Genomic DNA, 7,009 nt, shown 5'->3' with positions numbered 1-7,009 from the left:
ATAAATATTTTTGGCAAATCCAAGTATTTCTCCAGAGTATATACCTAGCTATGACTCTAAAGAGTAATGATAAAAGCACACCTCTGTATCCAACACTCATGTTATGAAACAGGATTATTTCTAGCCCTTCAGAAGCTAGAAATCCTCCCAGATTCCATCCCCAATTTCAGGTAAACACTATCTAAATTTATAATAATTATTTTCTTGCTTTTCTTTATAGTTACAAATCCATTAATGTATTTTTCTTAGAATATGCTTTTATTGATTTTAGAGAGAGAGCAAGGGAGGGAGAGAGAGAGAGACAAACATCAATGTGAGAAACATCTATCGGGACAACACTCAACCAACCGAGAGCCACACTGGCCAGGGCTACATTTATGTATTTCTATGTATTTATTTTTTTAGCGTAGTTTTGAATGTTATATAAATGGAATCATAGTATATGAATTCTTTTGTGACTGCTTCTTTCACTCAACATTGTTTTGTGAACCAAACATGTGGATGTAGGCAGCTATAGCTTGTTTATTTCCATTGCTGTGTTGTATGATTCTACCACAGTTCAATTACCCATTTTTTCTATTGACTCATTGGTGAAACCATCTGAACCTGATACTTGCTTTGTAGAAGTTTAAGCTGATTCAAATTCTTTGACATTTATAGAATTTTTTTATTTTATTTTATTTTTGGTGTTAATCTTCATTCAAGGATATTTTCCCATTGCTTTTTAGGGAAAGTGGAAGAGAGAGGGAAAGACAGAGCGAAACATCAATGTGAGAGAAACACATTGATTGGTTGCCTCCTGCACGAACCCTGACCAGGGCCCGGGCCAGGGAGGAGCCTACAACCCAACCAAGGTACGTGCTCTTGACGGAATCGAACCCAGGACCCTTTGGTCCACAGGCCAATGCTCTCTATCCACTGAGCCAAACCAGCTAGGGTGGATTTTTTTTTTTTTTAATTAAAGACATTATTTTTCTTAGAGCAGTTTTAGGTTCAAGTTATAGGATTCTCAGGCTCTTTATTTCTTTTTTAGCCAGTTTTGGTAAACTGCATTTTTCTAGAAATCTATTAATTTCATTTTTCATATTTATTGGTATAAAGTTATTATATTATTTATCTAGTTAACCTATGTAGCCCATTTAGCTATTTAGATATGGTTCCCTTATCATTCTTAATATTATTGTACATTCTCTTTTTTGTTCTTGGTTATTCTTGCTAGAAGTCAGTCTATTTCACTAGTAGTTTCAAATAGCTAACTTCTAGCTTTATTGATCTTCTCTAATGAATATTTTTCTACTTTATTAATCTCTGCTCTTTAGTAATCCCTATAATTTTTCTTTAGGTTTATTCTGTTTTTCCAAAATCTAGCTCACTATATTGAGCCTTAGTTATTTCCTAAATCTATAGCAGTAAGCACTGCTGCTATAGATTTCCTTCAAAATACTCCTTTATTGGCATCCCACAATTTTGATACATTATTCTCATTGCCATTTCTAAGTATTTTCTAATTTTTACATGATTTTCTCTTTGACCCAAAAGTTAAGTGCATTTCTAAAAATTCCAAAGATATGTTTTCCCCCTTAATTATCTTTTTTTGTAACTGATTTCTAACTTAATTGCATTTAAAGATTTGTGGGGCTAACTTTATGGTCTCACATGTGGTCATTTTTGTAATAAATGTTCCATGTGTGCTTAAAAATGTTTATAATCAAATTTTTGAATAACTTTCTATCTATTTCTATTAGGCTAACCTACTAATTGTGTTGTTCAAAATATTCTATATATTTCACGACTTTTTAAAAATATATATTTTTTTATTGATTTCAGAGAGGAAGGGAAAGGGAGAGAGAGATAGAAACATCAGTGATGAGGATCCTGCACACTCCACACTGGGGATGGAGCCCACAACCCAGGCATATGCCCCAACCGGGAATCGAACAGTTTTCTCCTGGTTTATAGGTTGGTGCTCAACCACTGAGCCATGCAGCCCGGGCTTTCATGACTTTTCTTTTTTTTTTTAAAAAAAAATATTTTTATTGATTTCAGAGAGGAAGGGAGAGGGAGAGAGAGAGAGATAGAAACATAAATAATGAGAGAATCATTGATTGGCTGCTTCCTGCAAGCCCTCCTCCCACCCCAGATTTTTTTTTTAATACAATTTAACAATCCAGCTTTTAATTAGAGAACTAAGTACATTTAGAACAATTACTAATATGTTTTGTTTTGTTTGGCTTTCTATTGTTCTGTTTTTTGGTTTCTTTTCCCTTTTATATTTTTCTGACCTTATTTTGGATTGATTGAGCTATTTTTGTCTATTTTTTCTTTTCCATTTCCTTCCCTCTACATATTTGGGATCTGAGAAAAAGAGTAGTCAAGAATGACTCCAATGTTTTTGGCCTACACAACAGGAAAAATGGAATTGCCATTCACTAAGTTCACATTTGGGTATTTTAAGTATGATGACTTTTAATTTTTTCATTTTCATTTTTTAAATACATCTTTATTGATTTAGAGAGAGATAAAAATATCAATGATGAGAGAGAATCATTGATTGGCTGCCTCTTGCATGCCCCCTACTGGGGATTGAGCCCACGACCTGGGCATGTGCCCTTGACAGGGATTGAACCTGGGACCCTTCAGTCCGAAAGCCTACTCTCTGTCCACTGAGCCAAACCAGCTACGGCAGTCTGATGACTTTTAGACAATCAAGTAGAGATGTCAAATAGGCAGCTGAACATGCAAATCTTAAGTTCATGGGAGAGATCTGAATCAGATATAAAAATTTGTAAGTTTATTAGTATCTAAATTATACTTAAAACAGACTAGATAAGATTTCGAAGGTTGTGGATTAAGTTAGAGACCCAGGGACCAAATCTTGGAACATTCCAGTATTAAGAGGTAAGAGGTTGAGAAGCAATCAGGAAAGGAGGAGCCTGAGGACAGGGTAGTGACATGGAAGCCAAAACCAGGAGAACATGGTGTCATTCTTGAAATAAAGAAATGTTTCAAGGAGAAGTGTTTCTGGTTACAGTTTATATTGGGGTCATTCTAACTCCTTACTTTTTTTGCCAGTTCATTTGGGAATTTTAAAGTTAAAAATTACATTTAACCTAGCACTTTAATTGTTTTAGTTAGGAGATTGATTGTTCAGAAATTTGAATACATACAATGACAAAAATGGAAATTCTGATGGCCCTTTTTAATGTTATAAAGAAGGATCCTAACACGACAGTCTAAGTATCTACTTACTAAAAGAAATACATCTCCAAAGTATCATTTAAATTTAGATTTGCATATTTACTTATTTCAATAACATCTACATATTGTTGGAAAATCTTCACTTAGATTTACTTATTTAAATAGTCAACAAATACTCAACATGGACAATGTTGTATCAAATAAGGTTTCTGACTTCATGGAATTTATATTATAGTGAAGGAGAAAAGTAATAAGCAAAAAATAAGATACTGGCAAGTACTCTAAAGAAAATAAAATAGCCCTGGCCTGTTTGGCTTAGTGAATAGAGTGTCAGCCTGTGGACCAAAGGGTCCTGGGTTCGATTCTGGTCAAGGGCACATACCTAGGTTGCAGGCTCCTCTCTGGCTCAGACCCTGGTCAAGGCTCGTGCAGGAGGCAACCAATCAATGTATTTCTCCCACAATGATGTTTCTCTCTGTTTTTCCCTCTCTCTTCTACTCTAAAAATCTATGGAAAATATCCTTGGGTGAGGATTAAAAAAAGAAGAAAACAAAAGAGGGTACTATGATAGGAAATGGGGGAAGACATTACGTAAGATGGATGTCCAGGGAAGGTCTCTCTGGGGAGGTAACCTTTAATTTGAGACCTGAGTGACAAGAAACCAGACAAATCTGCCTGCAGTAAAAGCATGGTACATATGAACTGGGAACCCCTTCCATAAGGGAAAGTTTTTTGAGGTCAGTACTGGCTTCAAACTTAGCTCTTAGCTTGCTCTGTCCAGGCCATGTGAGCCTGAGCTATTCCTTTCCTGGCACTAACCCATAGGCTTCAGTTTTCTGTCAGTAAAACAGGACCAAAAGCCTAGATTCTAGGGTACTGCTAGAGTTAATTGATGCTTGTAACATTCTTTAAGATCTTTAATTAAAAGACTCAGGGCTGTACAGAGGGTTATTAGAGCCTCCCAAACCCATCGAAAATCTCTCCATCAGTAACCTAGGCCCTCTCCTGTCTAGTCTGTAACTGTTGGACAATGGTTCTCAAACTTTTGTGGGCATTAGAATCAGAAGTTGTTATAATATGAATTCTTAGGCTCTTGGAGATTCTGGGTTCTTGGCTTCTTAGTTTTGTGTTCTTCAGTCCCCTTATCCAGTGCCTCATGTTTTCCAGCATGTAGATTTTTGTATTTGCAAATGGGCCTTGTGCATATATACTATGATCAGAGACATCTTTGGTCATTTTTCCCAAGAGCAATCCAGAGCACAGATTGAAGGAGGCAGAAATGTGCCTGTATCTACTTCTCAAATGTTGACAGACGCTAGGAGGGTTTGGGGAAAACTTGTGAATAAAAGGATGGAGGTGCAAAATAGGAGAAGGTGAGTACAAGGAAAGTAATCCTGGTTTGAGGGCCAGTTCACTGCTCCTTACCTCTCTTCTTGGTGCTGAATCCCTCCTATAGGGACTGTCTAGGGCTTGAACAAATATTTGATTGATTGACTGATTCATTCATTCATTCATTAAATACATATTTAATATCTATTATATGCAAGGTGGTGTTTTATGTGGAGGAATTCAGTTTCAAGTGAGACAAAATCTCTAATTTCCTAGAGTTTCCATTGTAATAGGGGGATGCAGAAAATAAATAAATATAACAATATATACACAAAATAACTTCAGATAGTGATATAATAATAATAATATCTGTAATATGCTAATAGGGTAATATGCTAATTAGACCAGATGTCCTTCCGGACAAAGCTGGGGCTGGAGGGAAGCCCAGGTCCCAGGTGCCGAGGGAAGCCGGTGCCAGCAGCCGGGGGAAGGAAGGCCTACTCTTGTACGAATTTTCATGCATCGGTCCTCTAGTCATGTAATAATATCGGCTAATGTGATAAAGAGGGAGGATTTGGTGAGTAACTACTTTAGATTGGGGGTCAGTGAGGGCTTTTCTGAAAAGATAATACATAAGCGAAGTCCTGAATGACAAAAAGAAGTTAGTCATAGGAACAGGGAAGAGGGAATGGAGTGGAAGCAGTTTTGGCAAAGGGAATATCAGTTCAAAGGCTCTCAGGCAGGAAGGATTTTACAATGTTTAAGAAACAGAGAGATATAAGCATAACCAATAGACATAAGACACTGGGGGGTAGGGGAGGCCAGGGGATTGTCAAGGACGGGGGGAGGGGGAGGAGACATATGTAATACTCTTTGTAATACTTTCAGCAATAATAAATAAATAAATAAAAATTAAAAAAAAAAAAAGAAAGAGAGGAGGCCCATGTAGCTAGAGTGGAGGAGAGAAGGAGAGAATATTGCAAGATGAGGTTGGAGAGGATGAGGATTAGGGTTGTAGGCTACCATAATGAATACCTTGGAAGAGACAGTGTGGGTGAGGCCTTGTCCCCTGGGGTTAGAACAGTAGAGGCCAACCCAGAATAGTCAAAACAATTTTGAAAGTAAAGAACCAACTTGGAGTACTCACAGTTTCTTATTTACAAAACTACAGTAATCAAGACTGTGGTAATGGCATAAGGAAAGGCCTATAGAGTTGACAGTCCAGAAACAAACCTTCATACTTTTGGTATATATATATGGAGAGAGAGAAAGAGAGAGAGAGAGATTTCAGAGAGGAAGGGAAAGGGAGAGAGAGATAGAAACATCAATGATGAGAGGGAATCATTGATCAGCTGCCTCCTACATGCCCCCAACTGGAGATCGAGCCAGCAAGCTGGGCATGTGCCCTTGACTGGAATCGAACCCAGGACCCTTCAGCCTGCAGGCTGACGCTCTATCCACTGAGCCAAACCAGCTACAGAGGTCAATTAATTTTTGATGAGCATGTCAAGACAATTCAAGAATAGTCTTTTCAATAAATGGTGTTGGGAAAACTGGATATTTATATGCAAAAGAATGAAGCTGGCTGAAACCGGTTTGGCTCAGTGGATAGAGCGTCGGCCTGCGGACTGAGAGGTCCCGGGGTTGATTCCGGTCAAGGGCATGTACCTTGGTTGCGGGCACATCCCCAGTGGGAGATGTGCAGGAGGCAGCTGATCGATGTTTCTCTCTCATTGATGTTTCTAACTATCTCTCTCTCCCTTCCTCTCTGTAAAAAATCAATAAAATCTAAAAAAAGAAAAAAAAAAGAATGAAGCTGGACCTCTACCTCATATCATATGCAAAAATTAACTCAAATTGGATAAAAAACATAAATGTAAGGGCTAAACCACTTATTGGAAGAAAACATAGGTATAAGTCTTCATGACCTTGGATTTGACAATGGTTTCTTATATGATACCAAAAGCACAAGAAACAAAAATAAAAAAATAAATTGGACATTGTCAAAACTTCTGTGCTCTAAATGATACTATCTAGAAAGTGAAAAGATAACCTATAAAATGGGAGAAAATACTTGCAGTCATATATCTGATAAGGACCTTGTATCTAGAATATATAAAGAACACTTACCACTCAATAAAAAGACAACCCAATTTAAAAATGGATATTAAGGGAGAAACTAAGATGGCGGCATAGATAAACACCAGGAAATTGCTGCCTCCCACAACAATTGAAAAATACATCAAAAACACAAAACGGACATCATCCAGAACTACAGGAAGGCTGGCTGAGTGTAAATTCTACAACTAGAAGGAAAGAAAAGCACACTGAGAGCCAGAGGAGCTGCGGAAGTAAAGTGCAGAGGTAGGGGGCTCGCGCGCGCGGGAAGGGTCTGGCACCTGAGGACGCGGCTGTCTTTTTGAATCTGGAGGGAGTCACAAGCTCCTGACGGCTCTGAACTCTGGTTCTGGGAAGTCTCTGG

The sequence above is a fragment of the Myotis davidii genome, unplaced genomic scaffold (genome assembly GCF_000327345.1).
Source record: "Myotis davidii unplaced genomic scaffold, ASM32734v1 scaffold545, whole genome shotgun sequence".
NCBI lineage: Eukaryota > Metazoa > Chordata > Mammalia > Chiroptera > Vespertilionidae > Myotis > Myotis davidii.
Note: the sequence above shows the minus strand (reverse complement) of the source record.